Here is an 18,222-nt window from a genome sequence, read left to right on the forward strand (position 1 = left end):
CTCTGTGGCTCCCAAACTCTATTTCAGTAATTAAAAGCTTTCACCACCACCACCACCACCCTGCGACACTTTAACCTAGGTGTCTTGGATACGCCGTGCTTCTCAAGAAATGGACGTAGCAAGGAATAGGTACACAGATGGTAACGAAAAATCTAATAGGATGGTTCGCACAGCTAGAAGAGAACAGGGTTAATTGGCGTTTGATCAGAGAGACATTTGTACTGTGATGTACATGAGCCACCTTTACGCAGCGAAACAGGGAAATGCAAAAGAAAACCGCATACAAGAGATGAAACAACAGAGGAAAAGTCTACTGTCACTCTTGCGCAGCAACGGCGCCTAAACATGCGGCAAACATCCCCACGACGGCAAGCCCACGAATCAATCGAAGAACACGTGGAAAGGCTCCAAAATACTCAAAATGGCACTCGAAGCCGTGTGCCCGAACAGCCATCTGAAGCCGAAGCAGATGCCATGCTTTGCGGAAAACTTCGAGCAACATGAATTCGGAGTGTGTTTGACCGTTGTGGATAGAGTATGGTTTAATTTAGGCCTAACGAATGTATTAACACTGACAATGCGTCGTCTCCCTGCGTCGATGTGATTACGGTGAGTCGTGTTGCAAGTATCATGATAGACGCTTTCGAACTTCATAGCCAAGAGCGTAGTTATTTATGCAACATTTGTTTTACATCTGTGTGTCCTCTTGAAGTTTTACTTCACTGTTCGATAGAATCCATAATTTCATTTTTTAAAAGTTGTCACACTAAACCGATTAGCCGCCTCGTTGCGAGGAAGGGCCGCGTGAGCGGGCACCCAGATGATTTGCATGGCGCGAGAGGGGACGGTGTGGGAACGTAAGATGCGGATGGCCAGAGGTGCCAGCCTTCCAACCACGTAGTTGCAGACTGCAGGCTAGGGGTTAATGAAAATGTATTCCGCGGAGACTGCCATTCTGGACGCTCGGACCTCGTGTGCATGCTTACATCCCCGCTTTCCTCGCCCCCGAACAGCCGAAATCTCATACGGCCCACTTTCTTCCCCTTTTTCCCCCTTGGCCACAAGACGCCAATGGGCGCGTGCTGGTGGTTCACGCTCATTTCAGACTCTGTACCTGAAACGGGTTCTCTACGATGCGAGCGCCTTTCACGGCGTGCGGCAAAAGCTTGTGTCGCCGCGATAAAGCAGACGATGAATGAGGTTTTAGGTATTCTCCGGTGCCAGCACTTCATGGTGACGAGCGCCTCATTTGACGCCGCACGTCTAGTCCTAGCAAATCGCCGAGAAGCAGCGCTCGCAGCCTTGACGAAAAGTGCGACGGTTGGCATCCATTGGCCGTGACGCCGATGCCCAGGCGTGGAAAATATAGGAGGCTATGGGTGAGAGCTCGAAGACATGCGTCGAGTCCGGGCAACGTTGCATGCGCTTGGGAGACTGCCCACAAGCTCCCTGCCCGGCAACATCCGCAGATCTCTTCCCGCGCATTTAATAGACGGGATGTGCCAGCATTTACGCCAGCTGGCCTAATGCCGGTATCACCTGTCTTTGGAATTTGTTACTGCCAAACGCCAGTGCTTCAAAACGACCATTGGCATAAAACGTACTGCGACTAATACACGCACTGGCCTCAGGTCTTTATTTAGAAACCACTAGCAGTTCGCGGTTACTTCGGTTCTGTTTCCCTCCTTTCTACTTTTTTTTCCTTTGGAAGGACTCCACAAACACTCGGCTATGACAAGGTCTTAAACATGCGCAGTTACAAGTAATATTCCAAAGCCTTCAAGTAATTCGATAATAAATATTATACTTGTGAATTTTTTTTACAGTCTACATTCATTATTTGCAGCCGCGATGGTTCAATGGTTATGATGCTCGGCTGCTGACACGATAGACGCGGGTTTGATCGCGGTCGCGACGGTCGCATTTCGATGGAGACGAAATTCCAGAGGCCCATGTACCGTGCCATCTCAGTGCACTTTAAAGAATCCCAGGTGGCCAAAATTTCCAGAGCCCTTCACTGCAGCGTCCCTCACAGCCTGATTCGCTTTTTGACATTAAGAAGTCATAAACCAAACCCGCATACTTTATGCGAACGCAAAAATTTCGAAAAGGGTGGATGTTGAAGGGATATAAAAATTGAGTTTCTTAATTTTCAATTATTTAAGATTGGTAAGCAAAAGAGGTAACTTCCAGCCATGTTTTAAAGCATTGCCTATTATCATCTACTGAAGCTACCGCCACGCGATCTCAAATATAAATGTATATAAATTGCCATTTCAAGACACTTTCTGATGTGTAAAAGAGCTTAGGTAAAATCACGCGAGTTTTTGTTTTGCGGCGTTTACGAAGTATAATTCATTTTGTATTTTCTCTTTTTCTTACAGTTAACTTGGGAAATAGATCCCAAGAGGACATACAAAAAGAACGATACGTAGAAATGGTGAGTATATTATATCTTGCTATTTCTTGCAAATCTTCATTTCAAGAAAACCTTTTCTGCATACGATGTAATATAGTCTTTGCATAACAGTTCAAGGCGAACAATAAGGTCACAAATTATTCTGAGAATAACCCTGCAGGCTATCAAAAAGAAAATGATAGGTGTATTGTAGATACAGTAAAATTAACAGATCAGAAACAGGGAATTAATCAGAGGTGATATACCACGGCGGAGATCAAAAAGTTAGAATAAGATAAGTAGGAGTCCGGGATGACAAGGGAAGATAAGCCATAGGTTAAATAGCAGATTGAACACCAAGAGGCGTCATACGTATCACGGGGTGGAAGATTGCAAGGTGGAGAAATTACAGAAAGCCTGCAGGGTCAAGGTTACCCCTGATGGCGGAGAAAAACTGTGATTGGATGTAGAAATATAACAAAAAATAAGTGCTCACGGAAACATTTTACGAAAATCTAAGCTGGGTAATGAAAACAGAAAGTCAGCAAAAACAGTTAAATCGATGACTGGAGGTGCGAAGTCATAGAAAGATTGTTATTATTTGAAGGTAGGCCACCCTTATTTGAGACGCACACGGCATGGTCATGAGCTCTACTAAAGTAAAACAGTTATTATTACTAACGAAGGCGCATGAACAGAGTGAAACCAAGTTTTCTATATTAATTTATTTTGTTTGACTTTTTGGACTCAGTTCGATGGAGATCATAACTCGCACTAGCGCTTAGTGCGTCATTACTTACGTTCTTGAACTGTTAAATGCTGGAAGGAGAATTGCATACTCTTACTTTGAAATAGGCTTTCAGAATCAATATCTAAATTTTACAATGCGTCAGAACCTGCTCTAATTCTTCAATTCAGAGCACTTTTTTATGTAGAGTTCCTGCGAAATTTATTCGCCAGTTCAGAAAAACTAAGAGTTAGGTGTGGTTTTACCACACAAGGCATGATGTCGTCACTTTCATGAGTACCGACAGTGCACGCCTTTTTGTCAGCGATTGTTTTTATGAATTATTCTGGCTAAAACATCATTTTCAAAGTTAACAGATGTCTTGTACGGTTCAGAAAATCAGCGAAACTTTGTTAAATAGTTCATTTGAGCCATATTTTACTATTTTATAAGCGTGGCCTTTGATTCCGCAACACAGTTAGTGACGGCATCATAAAAATGTTTAAAACAGGGAGGCGGGCACAATGCACTAAACAAGACTGACTCATTTGCCCTCAGGCCATCATTCGAACAAAAACAGCAACTCTGTACACAGGCAGTTATCCAGCATACAAAGCTGGCAATTTTTGATCTGATCATCGGAGGCAGTATTACGTGTACCGCGTCAACAAAACAAAATATAGCAGAATCGCTCGGGGTTCTGCGTATTTTTCGCAAGAACAGTCACTGAGATGAATAAACACAGTGCACAGGAAAAGCGAAAACTTCTTTCAGTGTCATCTAGCTGGACGCCCAGGCAAGTGAAATGCGTATTGTGCATAGGTACGCCTCCTACACGTGCGAGGTTCTTGCTGCTCCCAGTGTCTTTCTTTCCTTTCTTTCGCCCGTCGTCGATGTGTTGATTGTTGAAGCACAATGCTGGTGGTTCTAGCGGCGCTTCTTCCAAAGCAGCTGTTAGCTTGTTGGCGCCCGTAATAGAATTTGTGTTGTCAGCACGCTCAGGCTGTGCTGCCTACCATCTGTGCAATGGCATTACTTCTGCCTTTTTAATAAACCTTTCAGGCTCTGTGGCAGCAAAATGGGCGGTTGCGGCCCTGCGCTATTTCACCTGGTCTCGATAATAAAGACGCAGCTATTAATAGTAGTTGCATGGTGCTCTTTTCACTTTCTCGAACTGCAGCTGGCTGCGCATGAAGGATAATTCCGCTTTTATGAAGATGTTAGTTGCTTCTAGTTGTCCGCAGTGTATATATGTGCACAAACGGACCTCGTGCGCTAAGTTGCGACCGTAGCATATTCGCTCGTGCCTAGGAAAGCGGAGGTTGAATCATTGCCAATAGATCAATGCAGCTTCGCGACACACTCCAATGGGTGAGTATGCATACGAATGCAGCGCGGCTAATGCAATGGCCGGGCAGAAAACTGCAGTATTATTCTTCTAACTAGCTTACAAATGGGTGGAAAATTTGGCGAGTTGGTACATGTGCACATGTCCTCTTCCTTGTGATGGTTTGATAACATGGAGGTAATTTACATTTCTGGACGTAATATTTCGGCAGCGTAGTCCTGCTTAAAAAGCGAAAGGAGTACGCTAGAGGACTGCAAGATCTTTCAAGAGGCTAGAGTGCTACGCGCCGCGCTGGATTATTCGGATTGCGTTCAAAGCCTGCACATAATCGCATCTCTCTGATTCCGACTGCGTCTGCACTTTCCATCGAAAAGAATTGCAGAAATCAATGCTGCCTCCAGACCCAGCAAACTCACTGAAGCTGTTAGGACTGCGTTGTCCTAGACGTGCAGCTCGGGATACTTAGGAGGACTTACGAAGAGAGAGGAAGTATGTTTGGATCAGCCCATAAGGGAGCGATCCTTACAAGCATTAGGTGGAGGTCCCTAGTTTGGGACGCCAATGGCGGCGGCCGCCGCCCGGGCGCGCTCGACTAAGACTGGTTGGTCCTGTAAGTCGTGGAAGCAGCCGAGCATGGTCGCCTCTCAGTCCTCCCGGGTTGGGTTGGGAATGGGGGGAATGGCCGGGTAGGAGGGGCAGGCCCACACCATGTGATAGGTTCCCGAAGACACCGCACTACAGTGCGGCCAGCTGCCGTTATAGGAGGGGGTCAAATTTTTAATGCTGCCGGGCTTGGCAATGTATTGGTGAAAAGGCGGAGAAGGACTCGCTCATCCGTTACCTTATACCTGTATGGGCCCCTGCTCATCAGGGTTTGGCAGGAAACGCGGTAGCAGACGCAGCCGCCCGCGCGCTCTTTCATTGGGCTGTTTTCTCCTCCCCACCCGATCAGGAACCCGAACCTAATCCGATCTATACCTTCAAAGATGTTACAACCTACTATCAAGACAGTTATCGCCTTTACCCTCCTCCATGTCAGGGCCCCAAGAAGGCGGATGAGCGGCTCCTTCTCCGCCTTCTCACCAATACATTGCTGCGCACGCCAGCACTAAAACATTTCGACCGCTTCTTTAACGGCAGCTGCCCGCACTGTAGAGCGGTGTCATCGGAAACTTATCACATGTTGTGGGCCTGTCTCTGCAACCCGGCCGTTCCCCCCGTATCCAACCCAACCCGCGAGGACTGGGAGGCGACCCTAGTCGGCTACCATGACTTACAGGCCCAACAAGCCTTAGTCGGGCGCGCCCGGGCGGTGGCCACCGCCACTAGGGTCCCAAACTAAGGACCTCCACCTAGTGCCTGTAAGGATCGGCTGATCGAAATATACCTTCTCTTCCTGAAATGTTTTCACCATCACCACGATCCGCTTTCTTGAGGCCTTCATATGGTTGAGGGTAAAGGCGATGACTATCTTGACAGTAGGTTGCAACATCTTTGAAGGTATTTGGTGGTGGAGACAACATTTATTTAGAAGAGACTGGAGGTATCCTTTCAGCCCGCAATGGACTGGTCCTTACAAGCACTAGGTGGAGGTCCTTAGATTGGGACCCTAGTGGCGGTCGCCACCGCCCGGGCGCGCCCGACTAAGGCTTGTTGGGCCTGTAAAGGCCGGTTCACATGCAAGCGCCTGAGCGATTGAGCGGCGCGTCGCAGCGAAAATTTCCAACTTGTTGAAACCTCGCCGCTCGTCGCAGCGACGACTCAAAACAGGTTTTTCCGCCGCGGCGACAGGATTCGCTAGCATTTTCGCTGGCATGTGAAACAGGCTTAAGTCATGGTAGCCGAGTAGGGTCGCCTCCCAGTCCTCTCGGGTTCGGTTGGATATGGGGGGAATGGCCGGGTTGCAGAGACAGGCCCACATGATGTGATAGGTTTCCGATGACACCGCTCTACAGTGCGGGCAGCTGCCGTTAAAGAAGCGGTCGAAATGTTTTAGTGCTGCCGGGCCCAGCAATGTATTGGCGAGAAAGCGGAGAAGGATCCGCTCATTCGCCTTGTTGAGGGCTTTACATGCGTGAGGGTAAAGGCGATGACTATCTTGATAGTAGGTTGTAACATCTTTGAAGGTATAGACCGGATTAAAAAGGTATATGTGATGTCAGTGCACGTTACGGGTCCCCAGGTGGTTGAAATTATTCGGACCACTGCGTCACCTATTCCTCTCTTTCTTCTTTCACTCCCACCGGTCCTCTCTTTCCCTACGGCGCAGTTCAGGTGTGCACCGAGATATGTAATGCCCCCGCTATAATGTTACCCCTCTGTAATGCCACTGGCCTTGAGGGGTAATATAAATAAATAAATAATTAAGTGAATAAATAACTAAATGCGTTTTGTCCGAGGTATGGTGTCCAAAAACCAATTTTTTAAGTTAGAAGGCTTTTTCGGCATAACATCCGTAGCAGTGTAGTACAATAGAATACAGCTAAGGCTTGCTAACTAGCCTGCTCATTACTTAATACTGAATAGTTAACTTTTTGACGATTAGTTTTAGGGTCCTTAATTATTGAAAGGCATGTGCCGAGCGTAAATAATTCCAATATCACTTTTTAGAATTTTCACATTCCGGTTCCGCCAGGTGCTGCGGCCCAACAAACTTTGGCTATTTTAACGAGTAATGTGTACTGGAAGGTTGGTTTGGCTGCAAGCTTCTCAAAAACCCATGTATTTTTTTTTACGACAGAGCCAAAATTTGTTTGACCACAGCGCCGAGGGTAACCGCTCTTTCGAAATTCCACAAACTAAGATAATTATTATTTACGGTGGGTTGCAAACCTCTTAATAACTATGGAGCCTAACAGTAGTAGTTAAAAACTTTATTCAATATTAGTTAATCATCCTGCCAGTTTCCAAGTCGTAGCAATATTCTGATGTGCTACATCGCTCACAATGCTATGGAAGAAAAGCGCTCTTCTTACTCCAAAATTATAGTTTCAAAAACTGTTTAAATTCTAAGGTGAAACACCCTCTTTATTTAAAAAGAATGGCAGTGGCTTAGTTCAGCCATGCCATAATATGCTTAGTGAGAGGTACGGTATATCCCTGGTTACGTCTGTTTTTTTTTTTTTTGCTTGCGGTCATGGCTATCTGTTGTACATTACAGACTAGACATGTGATGATGGCGACACAGGTTATTAAACTTTACTTACGGCCAGATAGACGGCCCGGTGATCTGTAAAGTAACACGCGGCCATCTGCATGGTTCCTACGCCGCACAGTGTATATTTCTGCAAAATACTGTGCTTACAGTGGAGCTCCGGATATAGGTTGTGAATGCTTTTCACATTGAAGCGACCAACATGGCTGCGATCTCAGCAATGTAATGAAGCAATTGCACAGAGGTGTAAAGCAAGGGTAGCTGCACAGAATCATCAAGGCTTATTCCAGTAAAGAAAAAGATGCTATCAGGAGAGAAGCCACAGCCCCTCGGGGTTATGTGCCATGTTTACTGTGGAGAAGAAGAAAAAGAGGCCACAGAACTTTGAAAGCTAATATAACCTAAAGCATGCAAAGCAGGAATGTATGATATCTACCATAGATTTGGTGATACCATACATATGTATCAGTACTCGTTACGATAGGATAGAAACGCAGCACACCAGCTGATTTGCTTCTTCAACCCGTTGGCATAGTATTCACTGGTCACAACCTCCTATGAGTCCGGAGAATTTGCGGATGAGCTGGCGCTCATTTCTATCGTCAACACCGCTGAGCTTCGCTGCCCTGCGTCAGGTTTGTACGTCGGACAGGTTCATTATGAGCGTTGCCCAGAACTCCATAGCTTTGCAAGGATAGATAATGCGTATTTATTTTCCCAATCGCAGTCCTTTCTCAGTCTAATTCCGTCCACGTGGATGCAAGCAATTTGGGTGCTCTGTCTGGCAACCTCGCAACATTTGCCGTATTTATTTTATCTAGTTGTATGTAAAAATGACAATAACAGAAAGAATGAAACAGAAACTGGGCCTTTTAACTAAAAAATCCACGCTAACTGGCAGCTGTTGCCTTGTGTCTGCTCCGGTAGCGGACTCAACGGGTAGCGAAAAACCATGTCAGAGGTCGGGCTGCAGGCAATCGGGCACCGCGGTTGACGTCGATGCAGAAACGGTTCGAGGAAGAGAGAAACTCAGCAGAGATTTATTTACATGGCGATTAAGGAGATTTTGGTACTGGAAAATGAGCACTGCGGCTACTTTTTAAAGGGGTCCCTCGTCCCTAGGTCCCTGGTTGGGGAATTTAGCTCGATTAAAAGCGCCCAATCATTGTAGTTTAGTTCACGTGTACAGTCTTCGGGAACCGCCCACCAGGACGTACTCGACGCCCTCTCGCCACATCCGGCAAAATGTTCTTGCAACAGTGATGACAAGCACGGGAGGAGATCCAAGTGGGGGCCAAGGCCAGACACCTGAACTGCACAGCTCTTCATGTGGACGGAATGCCGAAGTTTCACTCGCGCTTGGGTTCTGCACAAGGCTAGAGGAGAAGTCTCTTCGCAAGCGCGAGTATACAGGCGTCGTTGCTCGCTGTAAACAACATCTGCCGCATCCACCGTGAATCACGCAGAGCACCGCCGTCGCCGCCGACGCACACAATACCATGCTGCTGTGGCCCAAGTAGATGGCTGTGATGAAACTTCCCAGGCAGAGGACGGCCATCTCCACACCGTGGTCTCGATGCACAGAGGAATTTGAAACTTAAGAGCACCGCGAGCCCGTGGGATCAGCCGGAAGGAATTTGTGCAGACAAGCGGATGTCCATCTGAAACCCACTGTCTCGAAGCCCAGAATAATTGGAAACGTAACACAGCGTAGCTGCTTTAGTTGTGACATCAAGTGGAAATGTGGTGGTTCTTGGAGAGAGCACAAACTGTTTTGGTAATAAAATGGTAAGCAGCGAAACTGCCAAAGAGAATGCATAATTTATTTATCTATTTATTTATTTATTTATTTCATTGCCCTCAGGGTAAGAGGGCATTGCAGAGGGGAGTGCGTTACACACGAAAGTGAAACAAGAAATACAGCTGAAAATACACTTCAAATTTAGACATAAATGAAGCTCACAGAAAAAACTAACAAACAGATTCCGTCTAAACGTTCAAAAAATTAACAGCGCATATCGCAGAATAAAAACAGGAACAAAAAGCAACAGCATACAAGAAAAACAAAAACGACAAGAAAAATCACGTTCAAAAGGCAGTAACTTGCGCGCATATAGAACAAGTGGAACAACCGTAAAAAAAAAATGGCTGAGGCTTTACTTGGTTAAGCCTGGAGAATGCGAAGCATCATCGTGTCGGGTAATTTGGAGGCGCACAACCGCAGCGACGGCGCGAGGTGGGCCCCCGTTTCTCCACTGTCGTGACGTCATCAAGACACGTGGTGTGACGTCATGTATCACGTGATTTGGAGGCGCACAACCACAGCGACGGCGCGAGGTGGGCCCCCGTTTCTCCACTGTCGTGACGTCATCGTGTCACGTGGTGTGACGTCATGTATCACGTGATTTGGAGGCGCACAACCACAGCGACGGCGCGAGGTGGGCCCCCGTTTCTCTACTGTCGTGACGTCATCGTGTCACGTGGTGTGACGTCATGTATCACGTGATTTGGAGGCGCATAACCACGGTGAAGGGCTGAAGTGGTAGCTAGAGTAGTATGCTTCGCATGAAACAAAAAAAACATGACAGTGTGAAGGATTCTCGAGTTTATGACAGCAGCAGGTTGGTTAAAGCAGATTTAAACGTAGAATTATCAGAAATATCTACGATAGATCTGGGAAGGGGATTCCAGCTTACTGACGTACTTGGGATGAATGAATTGTGAAAATGGTTGTTTTGGCATGAAGGAATACCAACCTTATGACGATGATCAATGCGATGTGAAATGTAAAAGGGTGGTAATATCATTTCATTCTTAAGAATGGGATTGTCGTAATAAATATAATGGAACAGGCAATGAAGCGATGCCAAGTCAGGATCAACTGTGCCTGGGTGTTTCGAAAGGAAGGTATGGGGTTTTTATTCTTGTAGTAACGCTCAAAGGGCTAGAAGCAGTTGTCGCTCTCTAGCACCAGCGTGCCAGCCCTAGCAGTCAGAGCTGTGACCCCCAACCCGCGGTGCGGTGAGTCGCAACCACGGCGGGTTCGGGCCAGAGGGGACAAACAAGAGTATGCTACTCGGAGGAGCGTTTATTGCTCCCGAGCAATACAGTGCAGCAGCAACAATACAAACGCCGTAACGAGGGAGAGGGTTCCGCTCACGTACGGGGGTGAATAACACAAAGGAAAGAACGCACGCAAAAATGTGGGGGAAGAAGGTTCCGCTCACCTCGCGTGGTTCCTCGCTCACGGCCCGCGGCGGTCAAGTCACACACGGTGGCCGGGCGATAAGGGCAGCGGTCTCCGTGGCAGATCTCTGATCCGTGCGTGTGCACGGCTCCTGCCAGAAGACAAGCGAGCCTCGGGAGAAACGCGTCTCCTCCCGGGCTGTGGAGAGGAGGTCTCTCCGTTGTAAGAGGGGAAAGAGGGAAAGTCTCTCGCGGCGGCGTCGCGGCGGGGAGCGAAAGGAAGCGGGGGTGGCGAGAGTGCCCTCCCTCGCAAAACCTCCCGAACGGCGCGCGCATAGCATCGCGTGATAATTACGCGCGGCCCTTACAATGGGACAGGGGATTCATGTGTATCCCCACAAAGTGAAGGTTTTCTACTAAAACCGTTTATAATTTAGGACTTGCAACTAATAATGACGGCAGTCAGGATGGTTTCATTGGCAAAGGGATCAACAAGAGGATAACAGAAATGGCAAATAAACACTCCCTGCGCAGGTGCATTCCACTTTGACATTGTGGCTCGAATTCCGGCAGTAGAGGATAATTGACAATACAAGTAAATAACACACACAGACACTCACGATGACATTCCACTAGCAAAATTTGTTTCAGGCCTTTTAGTTACGAAAAATAGCACTCGAATTCCTGTGATAAAAGTACCGCTGCTTGAAATATTCCACGTGGCTACACACACAAAGAATTTTTGAATTTTCCCCGAGTGTGACGCCATAATGCCGCCTGGTCATTGTCAATTTCGCTTCCACGACGTCACTTTTGCACAAGTACTTCGCTGCCGGAATACCTCGCAGCTTGTGATTACAAGTAATTTCTTGCAGAGGTTTTGCGATCTCTGACTGCCGATATAGCAATTTGGCGTTTCGATTTCCGCGATTCTACAATTTTTTGCACCGGTGACCATGGGAATGACATTGGCGCTGTCCTTTGCCAGCAGAAAGCATTGCGCTGCTGAAACGTCTTGCTTCTGAAAATCACACACAGAGTAAAGCCCAGCAGCCGTACCCGATTTCCAACACAGAAACACTTTATCAAAGGGCGAAAAGTTCTGCTGCATTTTTAATGCCATTTCACTAAACCACTGGCCACCATTCGCTCTATGTTTTGGTTTTCGAGGAAATTGTCCGGACGGCCTGTGCGTTGAGTGCTGCTCCTTGATGAACATCTTTAGGCAATCATCTACATTACTGGGGAAAAAAATGAAGACACCGACAGTATCGCCGTTGCTAGCTAGCCTATATGCGACCTTATCCAAAAATAATGATGCTTTAGCTCTGGTATAACCAGGTTAGACACGATGGCTTGACGATGGTTTCGCCAGCCAAAGTCTTGTTATGCTGTTCGTTAAGTGCTCTTCAGAAGTCCTTTTAGATGTAGAGGCAGCTTGAATAAACAGCGCGAACGAAGACGAGCACAAAAGACAAGAAAATGGACGACACAGCGCATTTTCCATTTTCTTGTCTTTTGTGCTCGTCTTCGTTCGCGCTGTTTATTCAAGATGCTTAACCAACTAGCCCGCCAAAACGTGTAGAGGCAGCGCCGACTGATTAAGCAGCGCGGAATTCGCGCCTAGCAGCGTCCCCACGGCGCCGCTTGGCGGGACGTTCTTCCCGCTCCTGCGGTGTCTCGGTTGCTCTGCTTGCTTTTTAAATTGCTAAATTTATTTTAAGGAAAGGAAATCGCGGCGTGTCTGTCTCGCATATCTCGGTGGGCACGTGAACCACGCCGTATGGAAAGGCAGGAAGGCGGGAGTTAAATAGGAAAGAGAGAAAGAAGCGCCGTAGTGGAGGTCTCCGGAATAATTTCGACCACCTGGGGATCATTAACGTGCACCGACATCGCACAGCACACGGAAGCCTGGCGGGGGTACCTGTTATTTCAGGCAGCGTCTTCACTTCGGCGCACGCACTTGTTACGACGCGCGTCTTTTTTTTCACTCTTTCCTTTCCTCTTATCATATAACTCTCTTCTATCTGCACGTGGCAGCGGTGGTGGCTCGGCTCAAGCCAGTCGGCAGGGCCGTGCACTTTCCTTTTCATCTTTCTCTCAGTCGCAACAACAACAACAATACGGCCGCCTTTTGCGTTCCGCCTCCATCGAAACGCGACCGCCGCGGTCGGGTTCTAACCCGGGTACACCAGCTCCGTAGACGACCGCCTTAACCACTGAGCCACCACGGCGGGTCTCTTTTCACAAATTTCCCGAAGACTCTCCTGGCGAATAGAAATGCTGTCCGGATCGTCAGACGGCACCAAGCGCCGGTTGTATCTAGTGCGGAGACACCCTTGTTCAGCACCGGACTCCATGGCTCTGACTGCTATGCGACTGCGAATCTGCTATTTACGCTCGCCTGAGTGCGTGACGTCATGGCCTAGCACGTGAACACATGTGGACTTTGTGTGCAGGTGCGCCGCCACTCGGGCGCCTAGTACCTGAACACCCCATGTGAAATTCTTGTGAACGCGCGGCGCTGCTGCAAGCCTTGACGTCACGGCCTAGCACGTGAACAGGACATGTGCACTTCATGCCAGGCACGCCGGTGCTACTTCCGCCATGTGCACCGTTTAGAAAGCCATGAAGTCACGTGAACGCCACAATCCGACTTATTCCGAGGCACGCCGCGTTCCTTCCGCCATGTACTGGGTGAAAGATAGTGTGACGTCCCGCTCTGTCACGTAAACGCCGCGTGCAGGCCCCTCGGAGACTCCAAAGTCGATCGCTTGACCAAATGTTTAAGGCGAAAGCCTTTAATACCTCATCGCAATCAACAGAAGGTTGTCAGCAGTGGTGTCACCCTTTTCTAGTCAGACCAGAAAACAATACTTGAGCACGATGGGATTCGAACCACCATCCTTTCTTTTCCGCTGCCGAGCGTGATAATGGCGGCGCTACTTCGTTCCAACGCATATGTATTTCTCCTTGTCTAGGATGCTGTAGAGAGTTAGCAGAAAGGCGTCGAATCAAACGGATACTCCAAAACGCCCTCCAGTGTCCCCAGCATTTAAGATTTACTAACAATTGTGTATCGCGCAGCGATGGCGTAGAGGTAGAGCATCCGCCTCGCGTGCAAGAGGACCGGGATTCGAATCCCTGTGCCACGCCAATCTCCACCGGGTCAAAAAAAATAAATACTACTCCGCGTGTCGATGGAATTGCCTAAGCAGGCCTGGATTGCGGCCTGATCTCGGTGACCAGAAACGACAGCGCACTTCCTCACCAGAACAGGATTTGACCACCCTGCTGTAGTACCAGCCCGCAACCTTCTGTGAAAAAACCAATTAACCCTCGGCCCTCAGTCCCCAGTGGCTGCGGAGCAATTGACCAAGGCGGCGGTCAGACCTGTGACGCAGCGGAAGGTGCCAAGAATCTCTGGCTCCGGACAGGCCGCCATTGGAAATAAAACCTGGCAACGTTTAACGCAAGAACCTTATCAAGTGAGGCTAGCTTACCGTGCTGTTGGAGGACTTAGGCGGAATTAAATGGGATGTCATAGGGCTAAGTAAGCTTAGGAGGACAATTGAGGCATATACAGTACTAAAGGGTGAGCACATACTGTGCTATCGAGGATTAGCACATAGGCTAGAACTAAGTGTGGGATTTCTCATAAATCAGGATATAGCTGGCAACATGTAGGAGGTTTACATTATTAACGAGAGAGTAGCAGCTATCTTGATTAGGCTTAATAAGAGGTACAAGCTGAACGTGGTGCAGGCCTACGCGCCTACGTCAAGCCATGATGACCAGATCGTTGAAAGCTTCTATGAGGATGTCGAATCGACATTGACCAAAGTAAAATCACAGTACAGTGTACTGATGGGCGACTTTAATGCGAGGGTAGGTAAAAAGCAGGCAGGAGACCGGGCGGTAGGTGACCCTGGCATAGGTCCTAGGAATAGAAGGGGAAATTTATTATTAGAGTTCGTAGATAGAAATAGTTCGCGGATCATGAATACCTTCTTTCGCAAACAAGCAAACAGGAAGTAGACGTGGAAGAGCCCCAATGGTAAGAATAAAATGAAATAGATTTCATACTGTGCGCTCACCCTGGCATCGAAGAGGATGTCGAGGTCCTCGGTAAGGTTCGTTGTAGCGAACGCAGAATGGTAAGATCTCGTATTAGCTTGGATTTGAAGAGGGAACGGAGGAAACTAGTGAAACGAAAGGCTATTAACAAGTTAGCATTAAGAGGGAAGGTCGAGGGATTCAGAATGTCCCTGCAGAAGAGATCTTCCGCTTTAACTGATGAAGACGACTGTGGTGTTGAAACAATCAATGATAATCTCACAGCTATCATTACAGAGTGCGCCGCATAAGTAGATGGTTCGTTGGTTCGACAGTATACCAGCAAGCTATGTCAGGAGGCTAAAGATCTCATTACGAAACGCCAAAGCACGAGAACGTCTAACTCCAAAGACAGGATAGAACTAGCAGCGCTATCGAAGTTAATAAATAAGTGCAACGTAGCCGGCATAAGAAAGTTTAACATGGAGAAAATCGAGCATGCTCTAAGGAACGGAGGTAGCCTAAAATCAGTGAAGAAAAAACTGGGCATAGGTAAAAACCAGATGTATGCATTAAAAGACAAAGAGGGCAAAGCCATTAGCAATATGGATAAGATAGTTGAATTAGCCGAAGAGTTCTACACAAATCTATACAGAAACGAACGTAATCATCAAGTTACTGAGAGATGTAGTCGAGCACAGCAATGGGACATCCCGCCAGTAACGAAGGAGGACACAAAGAAAGCTTTAGGAACAATGCAAAGGGGGAAAGCAGCTGGTGAGGATCGGGTAATAACAGATTTCTTGAAGGACGGAAGAGATATTGTGTCAGAAAAACTAGCCACTCTGTATACGCAATGCCTTGTGACCTCGAGAGTATGAGAAGCTTGGAAGAACGCCAACATTATCTTAATTCATTTGAAAGGAGACGTCAAGGACTCTAATAATTACAGACCCATCAGCTTACTGTTCGTGGCGTACAAGGTGTTTACTAAGTCAGTCGCTAATAGAATCAGGACAACCTTCGACTTCAGTCAACCAAATGATCAGGCAGGCTTTCGTCAAAGGTACTCGACAATAGACCACATTCACGCTGTCAATAAGGCGTTAGAGAAATGCGCAGAATATAACCAACCCCTATATATAGCCTTCATTGATTACGAGAAAGTATTTGACTCAGTGGAAACCTCAGCTGTCATGCAAGCATTGTGGAATCATTGTGTGGAAGAGTCTTTTGTGAAAACATTGGAAGATATTTATAACGGTCGCACCGCTACTATAGTTCTTCATGAAGTCAGCAATAAAATTCCAATATGGAAAGTTGTCAGGCAGGGAGCCATGATTTAGCCAAAGCTATTCACCGCCTGCTTATAGGAGGTATTCCGGGGCCTGAAATGGGATTAGTTGGCGATACGAGTGAATAGAGAATTCCTGAGTAATTTGCGATTCGCTGATGACATTGCCTTGTTAAGGCACTCAGGATATGAACTGCAAAGCAGGCTTAATGAGTTAGTCACGCAGAGCAGCTAGATGAGGTAAAAATTAACATGCAGAAAACCAAAGTAATATTCAACAGCCTAGCAAGGCAAGAGCAATTTTCAATTTGTAGTCATGTGCTGTAAGTAGTAAGAGTCCACTTAGGGCATGTAGTGACCGCTGATCCGGATCGTGGGAGGGAAATAACTAGAAGAATAAGAATTGGGTGGACTGCATATGGCAGGTTCTCTTAGATCATGCATGGCAGTTTACCAATATCCCTCAAGAGAAAAGCATACAACGGTATACTTTTCATTATCTACCGGTACTCACCTATTTGGGCAGAACCATGCGGGCTAACAAAAAGGCTTGAGCGTAAGTCAAGGACAATGCAGAGAGCTATGGAAAAAAAATGATAGGTGTAACCTTAAGAGATCAGAAGAGGGCGGTGCGGGCGAGGAAACAAACGCGGGTTAATGGCGTTCTTGTTTTAATCAAGAGGAAGAAATCGGCTTGGGCAGAGCATGTAATGCGAAGGCAACATAACCGCTGGCCCTTAAGGGTAACGGAGTTTATTCTAAGAGGAGGCAAAGGTAGCAGGGGACGGCAGAAAGTGGGGTGTGCGGATGAGATTAAGAAGTTTGCGGGGATACAGTGGCCGCAACTGGCAAAGGACAGGGTTAATTGGAGAGACATAGGAGAGGCCTTTGCCCTGCAATGGGTGTAGTCAGGCTGATGATGAACAATTGCGCACTCAATTAACACGTTAACCACAAATCAGTGACACGAGCAGCAACACCGCGCGAAGGCTTTCGCCTCACCGCACTTTAGGTGAACAAAGTGCTCCCCCCCCCCCCTGAATTCCCTCTTGTTGACCTTGATGTGCCCTCGATAATCCCTGCTTGACCTTAAAATGGCCCTGGCCTTGACCCTTGGCCTGTACAATGTTTGACCTTTGGTCTGACCATTGACCATTTGAGGGTTCTGCAAACTAATAAACTCAAGTTTTGACCTTGGCTGGGCCTTGAAGTCAAACCGCAACGCACGGAGAGCATCTCAGCCCGACACCTTTTATTACTGCAAGTATGTTTTTGCAGGCTAGTTGGTGCCTAAGCACTGTGGGTTTTTTTGCGCAAAAGACACGACACAAAGAAACGAGGTAGACAGGACCTGTCTACCTCGTTCCTTTGTGTCGTGTCTTTTGCGCAAAAAACCCACAATGCCTTTTATTACTGAAGCTGCCGCGTCAAAATCACCTGGTTTTTCGTCCGCAAATTAACTATTAGGTAGCAGGTTGTTCTGTTCTAAGTATCTGCTCAGTCTCGGGTTGATGACCCTCTCTATGAGCTTCCCCAAACACGAGGTCAACGATATCGGTCTTAGATTATCCAGTGTAAGGGTTTTGTTCGGCTTCAGAATGAACCGTAACTCGGCCGCCTTCGAGCATATTGGTAACGTTCCTGTATCCCAATGATGCTCGTTTAGTCATTCCACCAGCGAGGTGATGGTGTCATCGCTGAGGTTAAGTAAGAGCTTTGCTGTTGATTGATCTCGACCGGGAGCTGCATTTTTTCTCAAGGCCGCAATTTCTGCTTTGATTTCTTCTTTCATGAGTGGGATGTCCAGCTTGGGATTCGCCAGTCCAGAATACTTCGGCTGCTCCACGACTTGTTCCTAGCACAGATACCCGGTCTTAGCTTTTCCATCAACTCTGTGTCCGTACCCGGGTGGTGTGTACGATCTTCGTGAGCCTGTTTCTAGCTGCCTACTTGCTGCTGCTGGGGTCGATTAGGACATACAGGAGCTTCCATGTCTTTGACACACCTAGCTTCTCCTGAATACCGTTGCAGAGCGAATTCCATTTCTCTCTGGCCAAGG

General features: G+C 47.4%; 1 long non-coding RNA gene across 1 annotated transcript in view; it reads left to right on the forward strand.

Moving 5' to 3' along the window:
• LOC149346324 (uncharacterized) overlaps positions 1-18,222 on the forward strand; it is a 116,921-nt gene that overhangs the window by 17,585 nt on the left and 81,114 nt on the right. Inside the window, exon 2 of the long non-coding RNA XR_016292068.1 lies at positions 2,385-2,440. This is a non-coding gene — a long non-coding RNA (uncharacterized LOC149346324). The remainder of the gene's footprint in view (positions 1-2,384; positions 2,441-18,222) is intronic.

The sequence above is a fragment of the Amblyomma mixtum genome, chromosome 4 (assembly GCF_055824585.1).
Source record: "Amblyomma mixtum isolate Tamu chromosome 4, ASM5582458v1, whole genome shotgun sequence".
NCBI classification, from domain to species: Eukaryota; Metazoa; Arthropoda; class Arachnida; order Ixodida; family Ixodidae; genus Amblyomma; species Amblyomma mixtum.